Below are 27195 nucleotides of genomic sequence, written 5' to 3' on the forward strand. Positions count from 1 at the left end.
ACCACCCGAAAACCGCCCAGAATTAGTAGCCCCATTCCGCACCATAGACCCTCCCACCCCACAAAACCATTCCCTCTTCCCTCCCCCATCCCTCGAGGACATAATTCGTTTTGTAGCTCTATCCCTCATGAACATCCACCCATACCACAGACCACTGGTCCTAGCCCAACTCCAGGCAGCAGCCAATCAAACCCTCAACTCCCACTTCCAAACCACCCACTCCGGACTGAATACCCACTTCCACTTCACCCGGCTTGAAACATTAGTATAAGAAGCACCCACAAACTACCCGAGTAAAAATCTTCCCACTATACCAACCCTAGGCTAGCACTCCCACCCACTATCGCTCCCACACCCCCACCCGATGGCGGCAACACGTAAGGAAAGTAAGCTGTGACACCCTACCCGCCACAGAATTACCGCCACCCAAACCCCTGTAACCCATCAACCTACCTAAACCACAACCCTATCATCCCCTCCCCAATTAAAGCCCCACGAGCCCTCGTCGGAACCCCCCTCCCCTCTACATAGCAGAAGTATACATTACATGTACTAACATTTATCTCATATGTTTCAGAAGGAGAGTACCCCCAACAACAAGGCAAGAAGAAATTATTGTAAAATTACAATTAAAACCAACACTTGTAAATAGCACGGTGAACAACTAGGAAAATGTAATTAAGACAAAACTTGTAAATATCCATGTAAATATCAAAGAATCTAAACTGTAAATAATGTAAATAATGTAAAGTAAGTAACCGTCTATTGTAAATATCCTAATAGCCCCCCAATAAACTCAAACAATCAAACCGGGGGCAAGGGATATATTTCCATATATTTCCAAACTATAACTGTAAAAACAATACGTTGGAAACAAATCTTTAACGAAAACAGCAAGAAGACCGGAAACATCGGAACAAGACTGATAATGTTAAAAACCAATATGTAAAAACACCAAAATTGTAATTTGTAAATATTTTGTACTTACTGAAAAAATCAATAAATACTTAGCCAAGAGGTCGAAACCCCCTCCCAACTCCTTCACAGAATCAAACCTATCCCCTCCGCCCACAATCTAATTAATCCTCCAAACCCACCAACTCTCCTGGCCAGAGAGAAGGCGTTACCTTCTAGGTGGCCCACCCCTCCCCTTCGGGGAGGGGAATGAAAACATTCCCCTAGTCCTAGTCACCTGCATACACCCCAGCATCAGTGGGTAGGGTCTGACACATCCCACTCTGACGAGTCTAGTGTCAGACCTAAGAAGAAATGCTAGTTAATAGAGCAAACGCCTGAAAAAGCCAACATCTAATTTTTGATATGATTTTTGATATGCTCTATTGGTGGAAAAATATCTAATTCCCTCCATGGGAATTTAGTATTACCATTTGGAATTACTAGGCGGGCATTAATTCCATTGTGGAGTATTATCTCCCGTATGGAGTTATCAGACTGTGCCACATAAGAGGCTTCTGATAAGTTCATCGCCTCTCCAAGTTGAGAACCGATCTACGTCACTTTTAATACGGCTAGGGAACACTCCAGCTATAACTCAGTGCCCTAGCCGTGACAACAAAGCAAAACTGGGCCTGACACCAAAACGGAAGTCGGCCTCCCCCACAATGCCCAACATAATCCTCAATGACGTAGATCTCACCGCCACAGACGAAATAATCCTTCGTCTACTCAGCAGACACGGAATAGCAGCCACCAACGCCACCAGGCTACTGGAGAACGGCCTACCAACGGACAAATTCCTAATTGAACTAGCCACGCCAGAAGAAGTCCACCAGGCACTGATTAATGGAATATACATCTCCGGGAAATATTTCACCACAGATCCATGCCCAGCCCATCTAGAAAAAGAGTTCGAACGCAAACCGGGAACCCAGCCACCTCGCCAGCCACCACCAATAAGAACACCGCCGTACATCCCACCTCCACATCCTTCAACCCATCCGCTTACCACCTCAGTCACTACCATCACCACCACAATGGCTACCACTCCCGCCCGCAGCGCTCCAAATACCCCTATAACCACCACCACTATGACCCACCCCATACCCATCATGATGTCCCCAACCACCCTCCCCAGCCCAACCCGGCCAACGACTAATGAAGAAATTCACAACAAGACCATGGAAACCAGCAGACCAAGTACACCAGCTCCCGAGTCCGAGAACATCGAAGCAACGCCACCAGCACCAGACCCCAGCACAAACAACACCAACCCCAGCTGCGTCATCAGAGGCGTGAACCCAGCCATCCCAACAGAACTAGTAATACAAGAACTACGGCGAACGGGCCTGCAACTGAACAAAGCCACCAGGATCCACAGCACAGGCGGGCCAACCTTCATGATACGCCTTCAACCTCAGCTTCCCGAAGAAACCCAACGTCTCATTCAACACGGTCCTTGGTCACCTGCATACACCCCAGCATCAGTGGGTAGGGTCTGACACATCCCACTCTGACGAGTCTAGTGTCAGACCTAAGACGAAATGCCAGTTAATAGGGTAATGCTCGTCAGAGCTGCAGGGCCATGGGTTTTGGTTTGGTCTTAAAACGACTCTGTTCAAAGAGTACAAAACTACCGAATACGTTTCCTAGAAATGAGCGTAACTGCCTAACATTTTTTTAAATATCACTCAACAGACGTACGCAATGTTAGATTAATGTTATCTCTCTGGCTTTTTTGAAAGAGAGAAGCCTTAGATTTTGCTTCCTCACAAGTGAACCTTCCACTGTTCTAACAAAGGTGAAGGGATCAATTTAGTTAACTGTCATTGTGTATTTTATCAACAGAGCAAAATCTCAGATGAGTCTCTTCAGGATCGGCTGCATCTAAGGATATGCCACGTAGCACATGTAGAATTATACTGACTTTGATGTAAAATGTTATACCAGAAAGGCAACCCCATTCCGTTCACAACATCAAAGCTGTAAACAACAATCTATATTAACTTCATGAGAAGAAAATTGTTTTAAACTTTAAACTAATTAACACGTCAAGAGTGTTGTGGTTGATGGCGAGCTATTTTGTCAGCAGCCATCGTTTTTGAGTTGATCTGGGAGTCGGTATCCTTTTCTGTCTAGATGAGCAACTTGACTAATATTCATGTTTGTTCCATAGTTATATGCGTCAGACTTATGTAGCTTTAAGGGGAACATTCGTACTTTGAATACGTTGTCCTTATCAATGTACTGATCTATTGTTTAATTTGTTTGCAGGAGAATGTCAGAAGTAAATAATTAAGATATAAGGGAAGCAAGAAGATCAAGATAAACATGTACAGCAGAGGATTAACCCTCCCCCAGCAGGCTGGCAGGGTGGCTGGTAGCAAAATCTACTTCAGATAGTAAAGAGAAATTTGAGATGTGTTCTCGGGAGAGCTTCACTGTGTTACGAAGAGATGACGACTCTCCTGTGTGAGTGTGAATCCGTGGTTAAATCCTGTCCACTTACCTACTTGCGTGAGAAGCCTGAAGATCTGAACAACTTTCACCTTCAAGTATTTGGCAAGACGATATCTGCATGGGAATACTAGATTTCGATCAACTGGGTTCTGTTAACTCATCAAGAAGATTTTGATGTATACTACAGTTGCAACAAGAATTTGAGAAGAGTACCTAAGTCCGTTGATCCAGAATCAGTACAAAATGTCTACAAACACTGGAGAAGTGGATGTGGTGCTGGTTGCAGCTGATGAGAAGAACTGGATCGACTGGCCATTAACAGGGGTGTTGGAAGTGTACCATGGGAAATAATTCGAAGAGTTTTGAGGTTGAAAACATTGTCAGCTGTGGTGACTAGTGCACATTAGTGACTTCTGACACTGCGAAAGAGGATGCTAACGACTGTCTCAGTAAATTTCACTCTCATGAACAGTCTGACTGATCAGACTCCTCAAAGTCGTACTATAACAGCACGTCTACGGTTTCATGTGAATATAAAAAATGAGTGATTTACAATAAATGTGCAGTTCCTTTCAGGTAGAAACAGAGTTTCTCACAGGCTACGTGCTTTAGGAATTAAGACTCTAAGACATTCCGAAAAGATATCCCATCATTAATACTCTTATCAAAATAGTGTACATGAGCAGAAAGTTTTGCAAATAGATTTCCAGAAAAAGTTGATAGATTTCAAATAAGGTTGGCCATGTATATTTTTTGGGAGAGTAGAACAACTGTTTCAGGCTTCACATAAATCCCCAGTCAATTCATGGATGATGAAATTATATTGAACCTAAAATTTATCCATGGATAAGAATATTCTGAATATTCCAATACATCCAGTAGATTCTCAGTTACAAGAACTCAAACAACAACAAAAAGAAAGGCAAGACCCCAAAGCTAAAACATATTTATGCATCATTATTACACCTGAAATGGATAATTATAAGAAAATACAGATTACAGTCATTAGTAATATGCATGGCTTATCAGTCCGTGGACTAGAATGATGCAGCTTTCGATGTCAATTTATCCTGCCCTAACAGCTTCTTCTCCAAGTAGTGCAGGGTTTTCCCCAGATATTTTGTCAGCCAGGTATCAGGAATGAGTGGCCAGGTGGCGAATGCTATGTACTAAAACAGATATGAAAAATTTCAATTTATTCCCCTCAGAGCATTCACATTAACAGACAGATAACAGTAACTGCAAACTTAGTGTTATTATCATGAACAATAACACAGAGTATTTTGAACTCCTTGTCTCGTTCATAATCATTCAATACGGTGATTACCATTCCATTGCTATGGAGTGCCATACAGGTTTTGATGTCATGCGGAACACCTAAACATTTAAACACCAATGTAATTGATGTAATTATGCTGAAAATAATGATTGTACATTTAACTAAACAGGTTTACACTATGTAATTAGCGCATATAGAGGTTATGTTAGAAGGGTGGTCTGCAAACACAGCAGGGCGGTGTGTCAATTAAAAAGGTCTTAGAGCACGGTATTTGAACATATCTTTACTACAGTCCTTTCAAAATACTAACGTCATCGCCTGCCATACCATTCTAAACCTCCAGACTTGCTCCCTAACTAAATGGCTGAAATCCTGCAGGACATTGTTTCTAAAATGATAACAATAATAAGGTTGTTATAACATTTCTTCAGTTGTTGCAGGATTCATAGAATATTAATACAGCTGTTGCAGTACCTACAGCCACACAATCAGGTCAGGTGATACCAGTGTTATAATATTACGGTGGAAAAGGAGGTCAGAAATTTTCCCATTAACTGGTTTTTAAATGAAGTATAAAGTGAATTTTCATATCAGTGGAACACTTCTCATGAGCCCTGTAAATTCCTCACCCTAACAAGGAATAAGAATAGTACTCCCCTAGTTTTACCTATCTGTGCAATCTCAAAAGTAACAGTGTAGGAAGCCTCAAGAGCATTGTGACAGTTATGCTGTACCTTGAAGCATTGCAGTTGTAGTTATTATAATTCTGATAATTCCAAAAGTGCAACAAGTTGGGACTGAATTTTACTGATGAATAGAAGTTGAATTGTTACCTGGATGAGTAACTCTCAGGCTGCTGGATTGGACTCAGTACTGAGGTATTTACATATCCTTCTAGGTTGAATCACTTTTCATGTTTCGGGGACATATTTTGATGGCATTATTTATGTACCAATACAGATTACTTACAATTACAAGGACACTAATTTCAGAAACTGTCCCTACTGCTCCATCCAGGAGTACCGTCAGCATTACTAACAAGCTGTGACCATCCTGAGCAAGACATAGATTGTTCAAGTAGAGGAGAGTATATAATTCATCCCGCTCCCATAACTCTCTTAAATTTGTTTTTCAGTGGCCTCAACAGCTGTTGGATGTTCTGCTTGTTTCTCATGAATATCATTCACAAAAACTCAACAGAATGCTTCATGGTAAGGATAATGTAGCTCTATCAATAACAAAGGAAGATATAAATTATGTGCAAGTAGAGGGAACACAGCACAAGAAATTGTACAAAAACAACTAAAGACTTGAAGAAAACACAAAAAAAATCCCTCCACAACCACAGAGGCCAATTACATAATTAACCGAAAAATCCAGTTATCAAGGTTGACCATCAATGTCATAAAATCTATCCAACCAGGATAAAGGACGAGTAAAAATCAATAATTAGCAAACTCCTCATATACAAGTCACTATAAATATGTTGTTGCCAAAGACGATATTATGGAATGATCAACACTGCAACAATGAACACGATCCTCCCAAGATATCAGGTGAAAAGTATCTGATCAGTCACAATCAGTAATTTTGTCATGAACAGTAACCTAAATGTCACTATAGTAGTTTACCAAACGAAGAAAGTGTCCACAGCATTAATATGATCCTGAATCAGCACTAAGTTTCAGATACTGATATCTCAAAATCACTGGGAATCTAACCAGGGCCCTGTAGGTAAGATGAAGGTCCTCATTATCTAAAGAATAGAGCCTGCCCAGTTAACGTATACTGAAAATGGTTAGCGTTATGTAACCAAACATTAAACTATCCATGGGAAAAATAATCTCAACAACAATCCACTATTTCATATAACAATGAATGACATCCAGCATGCCATCACCACTCATCTGATGGCCACAGACAGCGACAACATAACACTACACCTGCACGACTACCACCTATGAAAGAAGAATACAATAAAACATCCGACAAAGTACCTTTTAAAAGTTGGAGAATTTATGCCTCATGTTATGTGCCGAACATAATTCCAGATGGAATACTTTGTAACATATAGTTCTGAAAATGTGTTGAATATTGTGAAATTTCACCGTTCTATATTTGCATCAGTAGGAACAAAAATGGAGTTCAAGCCATTAAAATGTCAATGTGAAAGCAACTAACATCGGTATGAACCAAAATGATAAACTTTTCAACCGGTAGTCACCGAAAGAACCATACTTAGAAGGCTGTGAAAAAAGAATGACAGAAGCAGATTATTTAAACCAATTATTAAGAAAAAAAGAGAACTTCCATTAGAACATTCTTCATCATTCTGCATTACTGCAAGCAAGACAGAGTCGAGCAAAGAAAGAAAACAGCTTATCAGATTTAAAGATCAAATATTGACGGAGGATAAAATCCGCGGCAGCCCGCTCAACGTCAACTTTTAAGATCAAATTACTGCAAGAAATTTAAAGACCAGCAAAAGGAGTTAGCAAGTCTGGTACAGCAATACGTCACGGCTCGACTTAGAAGTTTTATATTTGTCTGATACTGCATATCGTAGACAGCAGAGTCCAACCAGCTGTCAAGTGCATTTCTAATAAACACGGAGAAATCGCATTCGCTCTGCAAGCGAGAGTTTTTACCAATAATAGCTTAAATAGAACTACTATATTGAGACTAATCGACCCAGAGCACATTTTATTCTGATATCATAGGCATTACAAAACGAAGATTAATTGCAAGATGACGACACTAACTAATACATTGTATTATTCTGTTCCAAACGTACCAGAGACCACTATGATGTTGTAAAAGACCAAGGCAAAGACTACTCCGACTATGGTGGCGCTTTACGACGTTGATGACGCAGGAGGATTGAAAGTCAGCTGAGAAGACGAGATGGTCCCAATTACCTGAAGCAGAACCATGGACCGAAGCCTACCATTTCCGATGACCAGAAGCAAGATGGCAAACAGGGTCCAATAAGCAAAGTTAAGTCCGCTATGAGTCGTTTTTCGTAAGTAGAAACCGTTATTTTTGGCTATGTGTTGATATGTTTTGTGACACTGTGCGCGCGTATAAATATATCGAAGTGAGATTACATGGATGTAGGTATTCATCTGATGTTACTGTCAATCCCACGTGTAGGCGTAATATACCAGTGAAAGCCGTTCGCAACATTATCAATGTGGTGTGAGAGAAGGTAATAGATATTTTTAATCATTTTCAGTGGAGTGTTAAAGTGTAATATGAGTGTCAATATACATGTGTGATGGCTTTATCGGAATAGCAAGTTAAGAGATCGTATTTAGGGAATGTTTGCGACGAAATGTAGTAGTACAGTTTCGTATTAGGATACTTTTCTCTGACACTATGACGGTAAGAATAATGTTCTTATATGTGAAGGTTATGGCACATTTGCATCGTATTTAATGAGATGGGGTGCTTGTAATGCATTGATATGGATATTACGTGATATTTGGAATGGTAAATGGCGAATGAAATAATAATATAAGCAGATGTTAAGTTGTGATGGTGATATTTATTTTTATTTGAGAGGTTGGTCATAGTAGTCTTCTGTGAGATGATGTTATGTCCAAATTATGCATTCTAAGATATATTGAAACGTGCTGCTTTCAATTACTGTTTTTATTCCCAGATACACTCAAAGTAGGTTAGGATACGATCTGAATGCCATCAATACAGTGTTGTTTTGAGTATTTAGGATCATCAAATGAGCCAGGAGGCTAGTAATGATAATATTTAGGCCTTCACTGAGTTATTTATGACCATTTTCAAGTACTCTCACACATGATAACCTAATTTCTGATTTTATGTGAGCATGTTGATACATCACTGGTGACTTATTCATATACGGATTTTTAGAAGAAGGTAGAGTCTTCTAAAATGCCAGTTTTTCCACTTGTGGTATAATTTGTGAGAAATTCAATGAAATACACTTGGCAATGCTACATTCAGCCAGATATGCACTTAAATTAAATTTTAACCTGGATTAAGGTAATAATTATGTGAATTAACCACATAAGCCATATGATAGTATTATTTTGAAATCAATCACGACTTAGAGCGGACCTGAGTTTGCTTATATGGAGATCGGATTCTATGAAACATGAAGATAAAGGGAAAATTCAAGCATATTATTTAACTGAAGTCCTTAGAAAACAGACATTGCTTTCCCATATGTTTTTCTACTGTGTATGGACACAGATATTAGGTTTAGCCCAAAGTGACATTCGTTTCACCAGTCATATTTGAGTTAAAGGTTAAATGACAGAACTTTAAATGACTTCGAGGAGCAATTCAGCTCAGAGAGAAGAGATTCCAAATCTTAATGAATTATTTATTTGGCAATTTTCACTGCGTTCTACATTCTGTTTAAAGACTATAATCTGGAATGATGTATATGTTAATGAATGTAATTTTCCTTTCATTTTTAACCAATTAGATGCATCTAATTCTTACAACTCTATTTAGTATGTTTTACTTAATTAATATTTTTAATTTTTCAATTGATTCTTCGAACATTATTTATATATTACTTAGATTTTCAACAGGCCAAGGTATTAATGAATCGATAATTATGGCCTAGATTTCAGCTACTTATTACAAGTTTTCCAAACTTATTTTCTTATCTCAACTTAACTGTAACTGATTGAAATACAACATTACGAAGCTACCTACGTTGTGTGAGACATTTTCAACGAGATGTTAGGTAACATTTCCTTAGTATTTGGACTGAATAGTCAATAAAAGTTGAATAGTGATTATTCATAATTCTTTTAATGCCTACTTAGTATAAGAACTAGATGTAAGACTGTAATAACTCATTTTTAATTGCGATTTCATTGGCGACACATGCGAATCAGTTGAAATATTGTATTGACCTAATATTTGCGATTAATTTGGTGACATGCAAGTATGGTATCCGACTGATAGCGTATAGGAGACGTCCTTCTGCGAAGGTTGAGATTTACCATAGGCCATCGGCGTACTTTCTCAAGCGGAACCCATAACCCGGCAACATTAATCACATAGAATCATTTATATCAAGAGCTAGTCTTGATCTCATGTATCCTCACCTGGACGCGGGAATGGAGCATGTAGTTTTGTCGCCCATACGCGTGGCAATTTAAGAGAAAGACGCCGTGGTCAAGAATGGTTGGTCGCCAGATCATGTAGATTTGTCGCACAAGGTGTTGGCAAATAGAGAAAGACACTGTGCGAAAGAGAAATTGGTCGTCAAACCATGTACATTTGATGCCACAACGTGTTCGCAGTGAAGAGAAAGGCATTGTGGTCAGGAAATAGAGTCGCCGAGTCGTGTAGAATTTGGCTGCACAAACATGTGGCAGTTTGCGAGAAAAACTTACTGAGGAAATCTTGATAAGAGGGAAAGGTATTTCAGGAGTTGATTGACAAAAGATTTTCGAACGTAATGACGAGATGATTGAATGAAAATGGGAGTATCGTACAAAACTTATTTGTATCTGGTAAAGAAGTTGTCGCTTGACCAGATAATTATTTTTTATTATGGGATCGAAGAGAACACAGGAGGACATTGAACTGTGAAGTCGAGTAGATGCCCAATAATAATAATAATAATGAGAAATAGGAGAGAAAAATGGATGGATGAGCTGAAGGAAATGTCCGAGGATGACTAAAATCAGTCGAATTTCAATATAGAGAAAGCTGATGTAGAGTACGATGACTTTACAATTGTAAATATGAATAGTTGGAAATGAATTTAAGGAATGTTTTTAATATGCTAGTCGCAATTTATTAGGAAATAACTTAGACATAGGAAATAGATGGTAAGAAATTAAGTCATTTGAACCTTTTAATTATTCATTCCAGAATTAAGACTTGGAATCTCAGTCATTAGGATAAACATCTCATGTTTCATAGTGTAATTGGGTCAACGTCGTGAGCAAAGCCTAGTCTGAGTAGTTAAGCCTATATATTTAAGCATAGTAGAAGTACACTTGGGTGAGATAAGTATAAGAATATTGGATAAATTGAATTATACAGAAGTTAGGGCAAAATTAGAGTATTATTAGGATTAATAGAGAATTCGGGAATAATACGTGAAAGTCAAGATGTCGACGTTAAGCCAATTAAGAGCACAATTTGAAGAGTACCAGAAGGAACAGGAGGAGAAACAAGAGAAATATCAGAAAGAACAAGAAGAGAAGGAAAGAAGACAGAAACAAAACAACGGGGAATGTTGCAAGCCATAAAGGAAATGGAAGAAATGAATAAGAAGCAGAAGGAAGAACAGAAGGAGAAAGAGAGAAAACAGAAGGAAGAACAGGAGGAGAAAGAGAGAAAACAGAAGGAAGAACGGGAGGAGAAAGAGAGAAAACAGAAGGGAGAGCAATAAGAGAAGGAGAAGAGGCAGGAAGAAGAGAGAAAGAAAGAGAAACAAGAATGGGAAGAGAAATATCAAAGACTCGTGTAAGAAATGAGGAAGGAAAGGAGAGAAGATCAACAGGAGATGATCAGGGAACTGGAGAAGAAAATGGAAACCATGAATGAAGAGAAGAAAGAAGAATGGCAACAGTCAACAAAGACAACGATGGAGGAAATCACTAGTAAACAGGAAGAGAAACAGAAGCAGATGATGGAGGAGCTGAAGAAAGGTCATCAGGAGCAGAAGGAAGAATTGAGTAAATATCAGGAAAAGATGGAAGAGGTAACTAGGGAGCAAGAAGAAAGACAAAATAATAATGACGGAGATGAAGGAAGAGATCTTGAAAATAGGATCAGATATGGACAAGATCAAGAACAACATGGATGAATGGAAAGCCGAAATTAGCGGAAGTATGGAGGAGAAGAACCAGAAAATACAAGAAGAAATAAATGATATCAAGAAAGAGATGATAGGGAATAATAATTATCTCAAATCTTTAAAGGAGAATGAGATAAAGAACCTGACGGACAATATGGAAAGACTGCATATAGATTCCCAGGAAAAATGGAAACAATGTGAGGAGAAGATTGGGAAGTTAAGCGATGAGATACAGACAACAAATACCGATTTGGAAAAGAAATATGAACAAGCTGCAGATCAGATCCAGAACAAAATAACGGAAATAAGAGACGAAATTGAACAGAACAAAGAAGAGCTAAATCAGAGGATGAATAAATCTGAAGAAGGGCTTAGGCAGATACAAGCTCAAATACGAGAAATTCGAGAGGAAGGACAGGGAAGAACCGTTATGATATCCAGCGGCGAGCGACATAAAAACGTTGAATTCCAGATGAATGAGAGAGAAGCTACATCTATACCAGTCACGCGTTCAAATCACAGTATTGTGGAAATGAACACGGAGAACGGAAGCAATGGGAGTCCCACTATAATTAATGTGATAAAAAAATTCGACGATAGGCCGAAACATTTTAATAATACAACTAGTATTTCGCCAAAACGTTTTCTTCGAGAAATGGATGACAATTTTAAGGAACATGGTATCCCTGAAGAGAAACAATTGAAAGTAGTAGAAAAACACTCGGATGCGAACCCTAGTTTGTGGTTCCAAGCATTCAAGTACACCTTTCATGAATACAATTACTTCAAGACAGCATTCTTGCAGCGCTTTTGGAACCCGGACGTACAACAAAACCTACGTTTAGAACTCTATTCCCGGAAGTACGCATCTAATGGTCAAACAGGGTACAGCGATTATTTTGCTTACCAATTTCACCAATTTCAAGATCTGGATTCGCCACCCAGCGAACTTGAAGCGATTAAGACCATACAACGTCAATTTCCATTAGATGTCCAACGATTATTAGCTACTGCTAACCCATTAACCGCAGTACAGATGGAAACAACGCAAAGGCAGATCGACATGACTACTGTACCACATCCCCACAGGGTAGTTAGGAACACTTACGGTGAAGAGACTGTTGACGTGCTTACGCAGGATGACACGAGCAGAAGTACTCCGGATGAACGAAGGAACACAAACAGAAAAAGACAATGGGGTAACCAGGAAAGTGGAAGAAAGGAGGAAGAGAAATGCCACTGCAGAAAGGGATCCTATGGTCAAGGAGCGTATATGGGAAACAGGAGATACAGGCCCAATATGCGACTTAGGAACCAGTACAGAGAAGGCAGAGGAAGGAACAACTTCAGAGAAAGACCCCGATACGAAAGAAGAAATGTTAGGGATAGCCAAGAAAAAGAAAGTTATAACAGAAGTTACATACAGGAATTGAACGAGGCTCGAAACGATAAGATCAAATGGGAGAAGGCTATAAGAGATCAAGACGTGAACGCTGACGTAGAAGGAGCAGAGAGTCTTGAACTACAGAGATATAAGAAAAGAAGACAGGAAGAACAGGCACTCAATCCTAACACGAAAGAATTCGAGTGTAGGAGAGAGAGCGAAAGGTCAATAAGCAAAACAAAAACGCCTATTTCAGATTAGAGGGCGAAACTGAGAATGCTGAGAACGCAGGAGATTTCAAAATTCACAGTTATTTTACAACACAAGAAATTCCAGCCAGAATTGAAGAAAGGCGACCTGGTATTAATAAAGAAACCCACAATCTCGAATGTGTCAACTAAAGTATTCGCAAAATTCGTGCATTTATTTGCTGGACCATTCACAATACATCGATCATTTGGGAACAACGCATACGAAGTTCACGACTTGAACGGCAAAAGTAAAGGAGTACACAACGCCTCAAATATTAAATAGTACTTAAAGAACAAAAGGATTAGAGTCCATCAAGCAATGCGATTAAACAAGAAATGAGTACTGAAATTGCCTGCAGCAAGAACGAACGAATTGATCTGTAGAAATTTACAATAACGCACTCGAAAAATCCGATAAAGAACAGTGAAAAGTCCCATTATGATATTAGAGATAGATGAAATAAATATATAGCAAGCAATATATTTAAATCAACGTGGGAGAAGTAAATGTGCCATTTCACCGTTCTATCTTTGCATCAGTAGGAACAAAAATGGAGTTCAAGCCATTAAAATGTCAATGTGAAAGCAACTAACATCGGTATGAACCAAAATGATAAACTTTTCAACCGGTAGTCACCGAAAGAACCATACTTAGAAGGCTGTGAAAAAAGAATGACAGAAGCAGATTATTTAAACCAATTATTAAGAAAAAAAGAGACTTCAATTAGAAAATTCTTCATCATTCTGCATTACTGCAAGCAAGACAGAGTCGAGCAAAGAAAGAAAACAGCTTATCAGATTTAAAGATCAAATATTGACGGAGGGTAAAATCCGCGGCAGCCCGCTCAACGTCAACTTTTAAGATCAAATACCTACGTGAAAATTAAAGACCAGCAAAAGGAATTAGCAAGTCTGGTACAGCAATACGTCACGGCTGGACTTAAAAGTTTTATATTTGTCTGATACTGCATATCGTAGACAGCAGAGTCCAACCAGCTGTCAAGCGCATTTCTAATAAACACGGAGAAATCGCATTCGCTCTGCAAGCGAGAGTTTTTACCAATAATAGCTTAAATAGAACTACTATATTGAGACTAATCGACCCAGAGCACATTTTATTCTGATATCATAGGCATTACAAAACGAAGATTAATTGCAAGATGACGACACTAACTAATACATTGTATTATTCTGTTCCAAACGTACCAGAGACCACTATGATGTTGTAAAAGACCAAGGCAAAGACTACTCCGACTATGGTGGCGCTTTACGACGTTGATGACGCAGGAGGATTGAAAGTCAGCTGAGAAGACGAGATGGTCCCAATTACCTGAAGCAGAACCATGGACCGAAGCCTACCATTTCCGATGACCAGAAGCAAGATGGCAAACAGGGTCCAATAAGCAAAGTTAAGTCCCCTATGAGTCGTTTTTCGTAAGTAGAAACCGTTATTTTTGGCTATGTGTTGATATGTTTTGTGACACTGTGCGCGCGTATAAATATATCGAAGTGAGATTACATGGATGTAGGTATTCATCTGATGTTACTGTCAATCCCACGTGTAGGCGTAATATACCAGTGAAAGCCGTTCGCAACATTATCAATGTGGTGTGAGAGAAGGTAATAGATATTTTTAATCATTTTCAGTGGAGTGTTAAAGTGTAATATGAGTGTCAATATACATGTGTGATGGCTTTATCGGAATAGCAAGTTAAGAGATCGTATTTAGGGAATGTTTGCGACAAAATGTAGTAGTACAGTTTCGTATTAGGATACTTTTCTCTGACACTATGACGGTAAGAATAATGTTCTTATATGTGAAGGTTATGGCACATTTGCATCGTATTTAATGAGATGGGGTGCTTGTAATGCATTGATATGGATATTACGTGATATTTGGAATGGTAAATGGCGAATGAAATAATAATATAAGCAGATGTTAAGTTGTGATGGTGATATTTATTTTTATTTGAGAGGTTGGTCATAGTAGTCTTCTGTGAGATGATGTTATGTCCAAATTATGCATTCTAAGATATATTGAAACGTACTGCTTTCAATTACTGTTTTTATTCCCAGATACACTCAAAGTAGGTTAGGATACGATCTGAATGCCATCAATACAGTCTTGTTTTGAGTATTTAGGATCATCAAATGAACCAGGAGGCTAGTAATGATAATATTTAGGCCTTCACTGAGTTATTTATGACCATTTTCAAGTACTCTCACACATGATAACCTAATTTCTGATTTTATGTGAGCATGTTGATACATCACTGGTGACTTATTCATATACGGATTTTTAGAAGAAGGTAGAGTCTTCTAAAATGCCAGTTTTTCCACTTGTGGTATAATTTGTGAGAAATTCAATGAAATACACTTGGCAATGCTACATTCAGCCAGATATGCACTTAAATTAAATTTTAACCTGGATTAAGGTGATAATTATGTAAATTAACCACATAAGCCATATGATAGTATTATTTTGAAATCAATCACGACTTAGAGCGGACCTGAGTTTGCTTATATGGAGATCGGATTCTATGAAACATGAAGATAAAGGGAAAATTCAAGCATATTATTTAACTGAAGTCCTTAGAAAACAGACATTGCTTTCCCATATGTTTTTCTACTGTGTATAGACACAGATATTAGGTTTAGCCCAAAGTGACATTCGTTTCACCAGTCATATTTGAGTTAAAGGTTAAATGACAGAACTTTACATGACTTCGAGGAGCAATTCAGCTCAGAGAGAAGAGATTCCAAATCTTAATGAATTATTTATTTGGCAATTTTCACTGCGTTCTACATTCTGTTTAAAGACTATAATCTGGAATGATGTATATGTTAATGAATATAATTTTCCTTTCATTTTTAACCAATTAGATGCATCTAATTCTTACAACTCTATTTAGTATGTTTTACTTAATTAATATTTTTAATTTTTCAATTGATTCTTCGAACATTATTTATATATTACTTAGATTTTCAACAGGCCAAGGTATTAATGAATCGCTAATTATGGCCTAGATTTCAGCTACTTATTACAAGTTTTCCAAACTTGTTTTCTTATCTCAACTTAACTGTAACTGATTGAAATACTTACATTACGAAGCTACCTACGTTGAGTGAGACATTTTCAACGAGATGTTAGGTAACATTTCCTTAGTAGTTGGACTGAATTGTCAATAAAAGTTGAATAGTGAAACTTCATAATTCTTTTTTTTTTGCTAGGGGCTTTACGTCGCACCGACAGATAGGTCTTATGGCGACGATGGGATAGGAAAGGCATAGGAGTTGGAAGGAAGCGGCCGTGGCCTTAATTAAGGTACAGCCCCAGCATTTGCCTGGTGTGAAAATGGGAAACCACGGAAAAACATTTTCAGGGCTGCCGATAGTGGGATTCGAACCTACTATATCCCGGATGCAAGTTCACAGCCGCGCGCCTCTACGCGCACGGCCAACTCGCCCTGTATATAATTCTTTTAATGCCTACTTAGTATAAGAACTAGATGTAAGACTGTAATGACTCATTTTTAATTGCGATTTCGTTGGCGACACATGCGAATCAGTTGAAATATTGTATTGACCTAATATTTGCGATTAATTTGGTGACATGCAAGTATGGTATCCGACTGATAGCGTATAGGAGACGTCCTTCTGCGAAGGTTGAGATTTACCATCGGCCATCGGCGTACTTTCTCAAGCGGAACCCATAACCCGGCAACATTAATCAGATAGAATCATTTATATCAAGAGCTAGTCTGGATCTCATGTATCCTCACCTGGACCGGGAATGGTGCAATATCAATTAAGTTCCAATCACTATAAAGTAATAAGGCATGATACTTACGACGGATGTACTTGCCGTGTCTTCAAGAGAGAGAGGTTCCTCCTTTACCTCTATTTCCTGGTCCATTTCACACTGCAACAGAAATTGTTATAAGAAAATGAGCCTAAAATTACTTCCACTGACTTTTAGTGAAAAAAAGTACCAGAAATATATATTATTATTAACATAATGATTAAGGTCATAGTTTATTGGCCAATGAAGTAAGCAGGCAGACCTGTAGCTCTCCATTGCTTTCAATGTCTTTATCACAGCCAAGCAGCCTATAATCCCCCATGGAAATCAAATCATAGGTACAAGTTATTCATTTCATACGTTCCACATGCACTGGCTGGGACTGACTGTTAACAGTACATATTACTGAAAACGGAGAATTCACTTCTCCTTTAGCAGGTTAGCAATCCTTATTTTCCTAACAATGCAGAATCATGCAGTTGGTCTGCCACTGCCAAGCAAAGGCTTACAGAGGCATGCCAATGCAACTGATGAGCCCAAATGGCATGTCTGGGTGTAACTCTGCAAACGCATAAGGCCTCACGACCTAAAAGATGGATCTATTCCTGAGATATTAAAATCCCTCCAACTTGATTTTGACTGGCATTATACGTTTGCTAGTTGCTTTACGTCGCACCGATACAGATAGGTCTTATGGCGACGATGGGACAGGAAAGGGCTGGGAGTGGGAAGGAAGTGGCCGTGGCCTTAATTAAGGTAAAGACCCAGCATTTGCCTGGTGTAAAAATGGGAAACCACAGAAAACCATTTTCAGGGCTGCCGACAGTGGGGTTCGAACCTACTGTCTCCCAAATACCGGATACTGGCCGCACTTAAGCGACTGCAGCTATCGAGCTCGGTCACTATTGATTTGTAATGTACACTGACTGACAGTGACAATGCAACACCAAGGAGGAGTGGTTCGAAAGGGATGAAAGTTGGGGAAAAACACAGACGGCACGGATGAATAATTGATGTTTATTTCAAACCGATATGCAGGTTACACAATGCGCACGGCATCGACTCAGTAGGATGTAGGACCACCGCGAGCGGCGATGCACGCAGAAACACGTCGAGGGACAGAGTCAATACGAGTGCGGATGGTGTGCTGAGGGATGGTTCTCCATTCTCTGTCAACCATTTGCCACAGTTGGTCGTCCGTACGAGGCTGGGCCAGAGTTTGCAAACGGCGTCCAATGAGATCCCACACGTGTTCGATTGGTGAGAGATCCGGAGAGTACGCTGGCCACGGAAGCATCTGTACACCTCGTAGAGCCTGTTGGGAGATGCGAGCAGTGTGTGGGCGGGCATTATCCTGCTGAAACAGAGCATTGGGCAGCCCCTGAAGGTAAGGGAGTGCCACCGGCCGCAGCACATGCTGCACATGCTGCACGTAGCGGTGGGCATTTAACGTGCCTTGAATACGCACTAGAGGTGACGTGGAATCATACGCAATAGCGCCCCAAACCATGATGCCGCGTTGTCTGGCGGTAGGGCGCTCCACAATTACCGCCGGATTTGACCTTTCTTCACGCCGACGCCACACTCGTCTGCGGTTACTATCACTGACAGAACAGAAGCGTGACTCATCGGAGAACACGACGTTCCGCCATTCCCTCATCCAAGTCGCTCTAGCCCGGCACCATGCCAGGCGTGCACGTCTATGCTGTGGAGTCAATGGTAGTCTTCTGAGCGGACGCCGGGAGTGCAGGCCTCCTTCAACCAATCGACGGGAAATTGTTCTGGTCGATATTGGAACAGCCAGGGTGTCTTGCACATGCTGAAGAATGGCGGTTGACGTGGCGTGCGGGGCTGCCACCGCTTGGCGGCGGATGCGCCGATCCTCGCGTGCTGACGTCACTCGGGCTGCGCCTGGACCTCTCGCACGTGCCACATGTCCCTGCGCCAACCATCTTCGCCACAGGCGCTGCACCGTGGACACATCCCTATGGGTATCGGCTGCGATTTGACGAAGCGACCAACCTGCCCTTCTCAGCCCGATCACCATACCCCTCGTAAAGTCGTCTGTCTGCTGGAAATGCCTCCGTTGACGGCGGCCTGGCATTCTTAGCTATACACGTTTCCTGTGGCACACGACAACACGTTCTACAATGACTGTCGGCTGAGAAATCACGGTACGAAGTGGGCCATTCGCCAACGCCGTGTCCCATTTATCGTTCGCTACGTGCGCAGCACAGCGGCGCTTTTCACATCATGAGTATACCTCAGTGACGTCAGTCTACCCTGCAATTGGCATAAAGTTCTGACCACTCCTTCTTGGTGTTGCATTTGCTCTATCAGTCAGTGTATTAATTACAATGTCAGGCACACCCCTTCTAGATCACTACAAACTGACTTAGATTAATAAATGTAGATCAATATACGGAAGTATGTGCATGTTCACTTTCATTTACAGAATAACTGCTGCTAAAAGGTGCATCACAGAGAAAAGGTTTGTACGGAAAGACGACTCTGGCCACATTTAGCGATCTAAATGGCTGGCCCTAAGATATTTTCTCGTGTGTCATCTATTTAAAGGTAAGATTGTTTTGGAAACGTTGAATAGGTGAAATTTGTGTAAAGTTTTCACACAGTGAATTACTTTTCAGGTTCAAACATAGAACTTGGCTCACATATGGCTACTGGGTGTAGAATTTGATGATCCCATCTTTCATCTAAGTGAATAAAACCATCAATTATACGAGTACTACGTGCCAAATTTAACGTATAAGATACGACAAAAAGGCACTCCAGATTGTGCCATCCATTTTGTGATACGACTTACCGTTTAACCACGAAATACCTCGAAAGGAAGGTCTACACCGCCATTAAAATTGCCTCCATATTTCGATATTTTTCGGTGGTAAAAAATAACACTTTTAAACATCTCGTTAATTTTCGATCGGGTACAGGCTAAAAGTTATAATTTTGCCAAATTTCAATTTTCTAACTCGTCTGGAAGATTGTGCTGCCATCTTGATATGGTGAGGAGGTTAAAAATTATGACTTTCAGGAAACTGTTCAGCCCATGAAACGTATAGGTCATCGTTCTGGATGAATATCACCATGTTCTTATGCAGATTTGAAACTCCCAGCGTGTCCCTCTAGGAGAATTTTGAGAATATTTGATTTTTCTAGGGATCCTGAAGTCATCACCTTGTCTGGTACCCTACTAAGTTTTATGTGTCTAAGATGTCTAGAATGTTCCTATTAATTACGTCTGTTTTCATTTTTTGCCATAATTTATATGTATATAACATATAAATATATATATATAGTACAGTATATACAGATCACGCCAAACTCACTTCCATTTATTAATATGGATTATATTTCACCCGTTTCCCTAGTGGTTCTATGGGCGTCTTACTCCCTCAGTATGTTTTCCAGGTAGTAAAGCATACTTCAAAGTCACACTGGAACATACACATGTCCATTATCTCGGTCATTTTTAACAACGTATTTTTCACCCTTTCTCACCCCCTATCCAAAAGGGGCTGAAGTTGCACTTCATAAATACGCAAAGTTACTATTCATCACAGCGACTCGCAAAACTAGGGTATCGGCAGTATCTTTGATTATTATAATTATATCTCACTCCCCACTCCCCCGTCCTAAAGGGGGTTAAACTTGGACTTTTAAAAATCGGAAGTGTTTCTATTCATCTCAGCGACCCCGAAAACTATGGATTCGACACTATTTTCGATTATTTTTATATCTCAATCCACCAGCCCCCACCACAAAGGGGGATGAACTTGGACTTATAAAGTATCCGGAGTCTCACTATTCATCTCAGCGACCCCGACAACTATGGATTCGATAATATTTTGGATTGTTTTTATATATCATTCTCTCATCGCACCCCCCAAGAAAGGGGCTGAACTTGAACTTAAAAAATTCCGAAGTGTCACTGTTCATCTCAACGACCCCGAAAACTATGGATTCGACACTATTTTCCATTAATTTTGTATCTCAGCCCCCTCGCCCCCCCACTGACCCTAAGGGTTCCTGGGGTGTATTACCCCACGTGGTTTGTCTCCTGATACTAAAAATCCGGAGTGTCAATATTCATCTCAGCGACCCCGAAAACTATGGATTTGACACTATTTTCTATTATTTTATATATTACTCGCCCATCGCCCCCCACCCCGAGGGGGCTTAACATGTACATAAAAAAATTACGGAGTGTCACTAATCATTTCAGTGAGCCCGAAAAGTATGGATTCGACATTACTTTCGATGATATTAATATCCCATCCCCTCGCCCCCTCCCTAAGGTTTACTAGGCTGTCTTACCCCCACATGGTTTGTCTGCTGATACTAAAAATCCGGAGTGAACAATTCACCTCGGCTACCCCGAAAACTATGTATTCGACCCTATTTTCGTTTAATTTTATATACGACTACCCCTCGCCCCCTCGCCCCAAAGGGGGCTGAACTCGGACTTTAAAATATCCGGAGTGTGACTATCCATCGAGCGCCCTGAAGAGTATGGATTCGATACTATTTTGGTTAATAGCATATCTGACACCCCTTGCCACCCGCCCTTCAGGGTTCCTGGGCTGTATCCGGAGTATACAATTCACCTCGGCGACCACGAAAGCTATATATACGACACTATTTTCGGTTTATTTTATATATATCACTCCCCCTCACCCCGCAAACAAAAGGTTGATGAACATTAGTAGTACAATTGGATGGTTCTGCGTCCGCCACCGCCACCGGGCTCCCAGGGGCCTCCTCCACCACCGCCACCGGGCTCCCAGGGGCCTCCTCCACCACCGCCAAACGAGGGGCCCTCCCAGGTGCCCGCTCCTCCTCCCGCGGTAAATTTGAATTGGTAAACAAAGCCACGTGCTTTTTGACAGCTATCATCGACAACAACGCATCGCTAACCTCAGTACTGCCATCTTAACGGGCCTAAACCTTAGTGGTACCAACTTAACCTAACTAGCGCGAGATTTGAATCGGTAAACAAATCCACGTGCTTTTTGACAGCCGCGTGCTTTTTGACAGACAACAACGTATCGCAAACCTCAGTACTACCATCTTGACGGGCCTAAAACTTAGTGGTACCAACTTAACTTAACTAGCGCGAGATTTGAATCGGTAAACAAATCCACGTGCTTTTTGACAGCTGACATCCGCCATCTTTAATCAACAGAGCGCAGTGCTGACCTCTTTCGCTACTTACCTTTCAAATGTGGTGGCGGATAATTTGAAAAATGCTTATTTGACAAACGCCATCTTTAATCCAGAGAGCACCGTGCTGCCCTCTTTAGCTAGATACCTTTGAAATGTGGTGGCAGGCAATTCCACGTGACAGCAGCCATCTTTAATCAACAGAGCACAGTGCTGCCCTACTAAGCTAGATACCTTTGAAATGTGGTGGCGGCAAAATCCACGTACTCTTGTTTGGAAACAAAGCTACGTGCTTTTTTGACAGCTCTCATCCGCCATCTTTAATCAACAGAGCACCGTGCTGCTATCGTGCGGGCAATTTCGTCAGCTGTCATCCGCCATCTTTAATCCACAGAACACCGTGCTGCCCTCTTTTAGGCTACTACCTTAAGCACGTAGTAGCGGGCAAATTGAAAAGTTCTGTTAGCTATAATCCGCCATCTTTAATCAAGAGAGCAGCGTCCTGCCATCTTTAGCTAGATACCTTTGAAATGTGGTGGCGGCAAATTAAAAAATTCCACGTGCTCTTGTTTGGAAACAAACTCACGTGCTTTTTGACAGCTACCATCCGCCATCTTTAATCAAGGGAGCACTGTGCTGCGCTCTTTAGTTGAAATGTGGTGGCGGATAATTTGAAAAATTCTATGTGCCCTTGTTTGCAAACAAACCCACGTGCTTTTTGACAGCTGTCATCCGCCATCTTTAATCAACAGAACACCGTGCTGCTATCATGCAGGTAATTTCGTCAGCTGTCATTCGCCATCCTTAATCTACAGAGCACCGTGCTGCCCTCTTTATGGCTACTACCTTAAGCATGTAGTAGCGGGCAATTTGAAAAGTTCTGTTAGCTATCATCCGCCATCTTTAATCAAGAGAGGACCGTGCTGCTATCTTTAGCTACATACCTTTGAAATACGGTGGTGGATAATTTAAAAAGAAAAATTCTACAGTAGCCATCTGTCGACGCTAATTGCACAAGATGGTGGCTATACATGACTCATTAAGGGTGCTCCCGCAATATGGCTGCTATACATAGGTTCTCATGAGACTCCCTTGGGATGCTTGCGCAAGATGGCAGTTATACATGGCTCCTTATGAGATGCACTAGGGATGCTTGCTCAAGATAGCGGCTGCTCTTATGGGACGGCTTAAGGGTCCTTGCAGAAGATGGCTTGATACGCCCTAAGGATGCTTGCGCAAGGTGGCGGACACAAGACGGCGGCTATACACAACTCCTTATGAGACGCTTTAAGGGTCCTTGCGCAAGATGGCTGCCGCTCTTATGAAGAAGGCTAGCTTAGCGGCTAACGTGTCGTGCTAGTTCGATTCTTTAAATTTAGGGCTTAAATGCAAAATTTAAATATTTCGAAAACGGTGCACCGTAGAGCAAAACGGACAAAATATTTCCGCCAAGTACCTAGGTTCGCAGTATCAGGAACATGATAGCATAAGAAAAACATAGTCTAATGATGGGATCAACGGTTCGTTTCCTACTTAGGCCGTTTGCATTCGCTCTGTTTTAGCTTGTATTGAAGCGAGTCTTCGTAACATGATCAGGTCTAGCTATGGTAGAGAGTATAACGTACCGTGCTGGTTCGATTCATTAAATTTGGGGCTTAAATGCAAAATGTTAAATATCTCGAAAACGGTGCATCGTAGAGCAAAACGGACAAAATTTTTCCGCCAAATACCCAGGTTCGCAGTATCAGGAACAAGAAAAACATAGTGTAATGATGAGATCAACGGTTTGATTCCTACTTGAGCCCTTTGGCATTGGCAGCTATCCAATTCTACAAGATGGTGGCTGCACTTACGAGACACAAGATGGCTTGAGAAGTCCTAGGGATGCTTACGCAAGATGGCGGACACAAAATGGTGACTATACATAGCTCCTTATGAGACAGCCTAAAGGTGCTCGCACAAGATGGCGGCTACTCTTATGAAGAAAGTTAGCTTAGAGGCTACTGCGCAAGATAACTGCTGCTGTTATGCATGCGGTGGAGGGCAATTTGGAATTCCATGTGCTTAATCAACAGAGCACCCTGCTGCCGTCGTCAGCTGAAATGTGGTGGCGGATAATTTGAAAAATTATTTTGACAGCTGTCATCTTTAAAGAATGGCGACTATACATAGGCTGTTAAGGTCTTATCATTCTCCTCCTCCGCCTCTTATGTCAAGGCACAGCTTTATATCGATCAAGTTTAAACCTGCATCGCGAAGGCAAGCGTGTGCAGCGATAACATTATTGTGCATTCGAAATCGAAACCGACTTTCAACCTATTAGGTCGTGTTACGTACATTTAGTACGTGTTGAAGAGATGTTAAGTACACAACAAAAATGGCCAACCAGACACCAGTGGGATCCGAACCCACAACCTCCCGATTTCACGTCGGTTGCTCTACCAATTGAGCTATGGTGGCCTAGGCCATCTTTGTTCTGTTGGAAAGGATCTAAGCTACAGGTCTGGTACTACAACCATCACACTGTAGAGTGCGTTTAAGTTGCCCGTTGAGGGCCAAGTCAATGAATATTGAATTTTCACGACCGCATTGTAACCGAAACCGACTTTCAACTTATTAGGTCGTGTTACGTACATTTAGTACGTGTTGAAGAGATGTTAAGTACAGAACAAAGGTGGCCTAGGCCACCATAGCTCAATTGGTAGAGCAACCGACGTGAAATCGGGAGGTTGTGGGTTCGGATCCCACTGGTGTCTGGTTGGCCATTTTTGTTCTGTACTTAACATCTCTTCAACACGTACTAAATGCAAGTAACACGACCTAATGGGTTGAAAGTCGGTTTCGATTACAATGCGGTAGTGAAATTTCAATATTCATTATTGTGCATGTTTAGACTTGCGAAACATAAGAAGACTAGAATCAAACGCTGTACTCGATACAACATGTGATCAGAACATTGATTGATGTGTTCAGAACACAAAATAAGTGATCAAGACTGGAATCGAACACTGTACTCAATACATCATGTGCTTAGAACATGTCAGGTGATACCCTTGTTCTAAGAAGATCAGAGTGAAACAGAACAAGACTAGAATCGAACACTGTATTCGATGTTGTTAACTTCAACATATGATCAGAACATTGTTTGATGTGTTCAGAGCAAAAGTACAATTTTAATGATTTCCTTAGTGTAAAATCAAAAAAGATGGAAACACACTGTGCACATATCGCGTAGCTAACTCGTTCAGTATACGATATTGCAAAACCACAACTTCAATGATTTGCCTAGTGTAAAAATCAAAAACAAACTGTACACATACTGCGCAGCTAACCCGCTCGGTAAACGATATAGCAAAGGTACAACTTCAAATGATTTACCTTCCATCATTCGTCTTGTGTGAAAATCAGTCGAACAAGTTATCGCATAAACATGTAATATGAAATATCAGTCAATCTGTTGGCATGGGTTACAAGCATGTAGCTCATGCGGGAAGTAAAATTAAAAAAAACGCTAGTGCAATAAGAAATACTCTGCTTACATTTAAGTCCGTAGCTGTTGAACAAGTTATTACATAAATATGTAACATGAAATATCGGTTCGGAAACAAATTGTTTCAATCTGTTGACATGGGTTACAAGCATGTAGCTTGTGCAGGCGAGGGCTACTATGCAAAATGTTGAGCCGAAAAAAAAAATCGTGATAGGGTATGGAACCCAGAGGTTACGTCTTATCAGAAGGGCAGAAAGGAGGACTGTTCCTCCTCCTTACCGCACATTCCTTGTAGGGCTAATTGGCTAAAGGGCTAATGGGTAAAAGGGCTAATGGGCTAAAGGACTAAAGGGCTAATAGGCAAAAGGGCTGAAGGGCTAAAGGAGCAACAACCTCATCGATCGCTATCAGCAAGAACGCTTGTACTTTGTTAAGTGTAGAAAATTATTTTTTATTGGTAAATGGTTTTATGTTCAGTACAAGGAATGGAACCTAGGGGTTACGTCTTACCTAATAAAATCCCCGAGGTGCGATGAGTTACGTTTTTCTAACTAGTGTTTGGAACATTGAACTTTTCAAGATGATAGCAGAGAGGTTAGCAATGTTCTGTTGTTGGATTTAAAATTCCGCACTACAACATGCATAAGGTGGCAGCCTTGAGGTTTACCGCCGTAAAGATGGCAGCAGTGAGGTTAGCGACGCTCTATTGTCCTTCAAAGTGAAGTTAGGGTTCGTCAAGAAGACAGCTGTCAAAAAAGCACGTGGCTATGTTTACCAAACAAGAGCACGTGGCCGTGACGTCACGGTCACGTAATTAATCCTTAGCTCTACGTCGTTAAGAGCAGCATTAGGATTAGCTATGTTTAAAAATCTTGGGGACAGAGCAACGGTATGAATAGCTATGTTTTAAAGCGTGTACACATCACCTATCGATTTTACATGCATCGACTATCGTACTAAGCTTCTTCCGCTAGATTGTACTGCTATCTTAGCATAACCTATACCAATAAACTTAAAGTATAAAGAATAGCCATGTTTCAAAGCGTGTACATTTTACCTATTGATTTTGCATGAATCGACTATCACACTAAACTTTTTTCACTAGATTGTACTGCTATCTTAGCATAACCTATACGTATGAACTTAAGGTACAAAGAATAGCCATGTTTCAAAGCGTGCACACATTACCTATTGATTTTACATGAATCGACTATCATACTAGACTTCTTCCGCTAGATTGTGCTGCTATCTTAGCCTTAACTATACGTATGAACTTAAAGTACGCGGAATAGCTATGTTTAAAAGCGTGCACACATTACCTATCGATTTTTCATGCATCAACTATCACACTAAACTTCTTCCACTAGATTATGCTGCTATCTTAGCATAACCTATGCCAATAAACTTAAAGTACAAAGAATAGCCATGTTTCACAGCGTGTACACAACACCTATCGATTTTGCATGCATCAACTATCGTACTAAACTTCTTCCGCTAGATTGTACTGCTCTCTTAGCATAACCTATCCGCATTAAATTAAAGTACAAGGAACAGCCATGTTTAAATGCGTGTACACA

The 27195-nt window shown here is 40.6% G+C and overlaps 1 long non-coding RNA gene across 1 annotated transcript in view; it reads right to left on the reverse strand.

Moving 5' to 3' along the window:
- The window catches only part of LOC137502915 (uncharacterized), a 62253-nt gene that overhangs the window by 12986 nt on the left and 22072 nt on the right, over positions 1–27195 (reverse strand). The window contains exon 2 of the long non-coding RNA XR_011018920.1: positions 16996–17067. This is a non-coding gene — a long non-coding RNA (uncharacterized lncRNA). The remainder of the gene's footprint in view (positions 1–16995; positions 17068–27195) is intronic.

This window comes from Anabrus simplex, chromosome 13, assembly GCF_040414725.1.
Source record: "Anabrus simplex isolate iqAnaSimp1 chromosome 13, ASM4041472v1, whole genome shotgun sequence".
Taxonomy (NCBI): domain Eukaryota; kingdom Metazoa; phylum Arthropoda; class Insecta; order Orthoptera; family Tettigoniidae; genus Anabrus; species Anabrus simplex.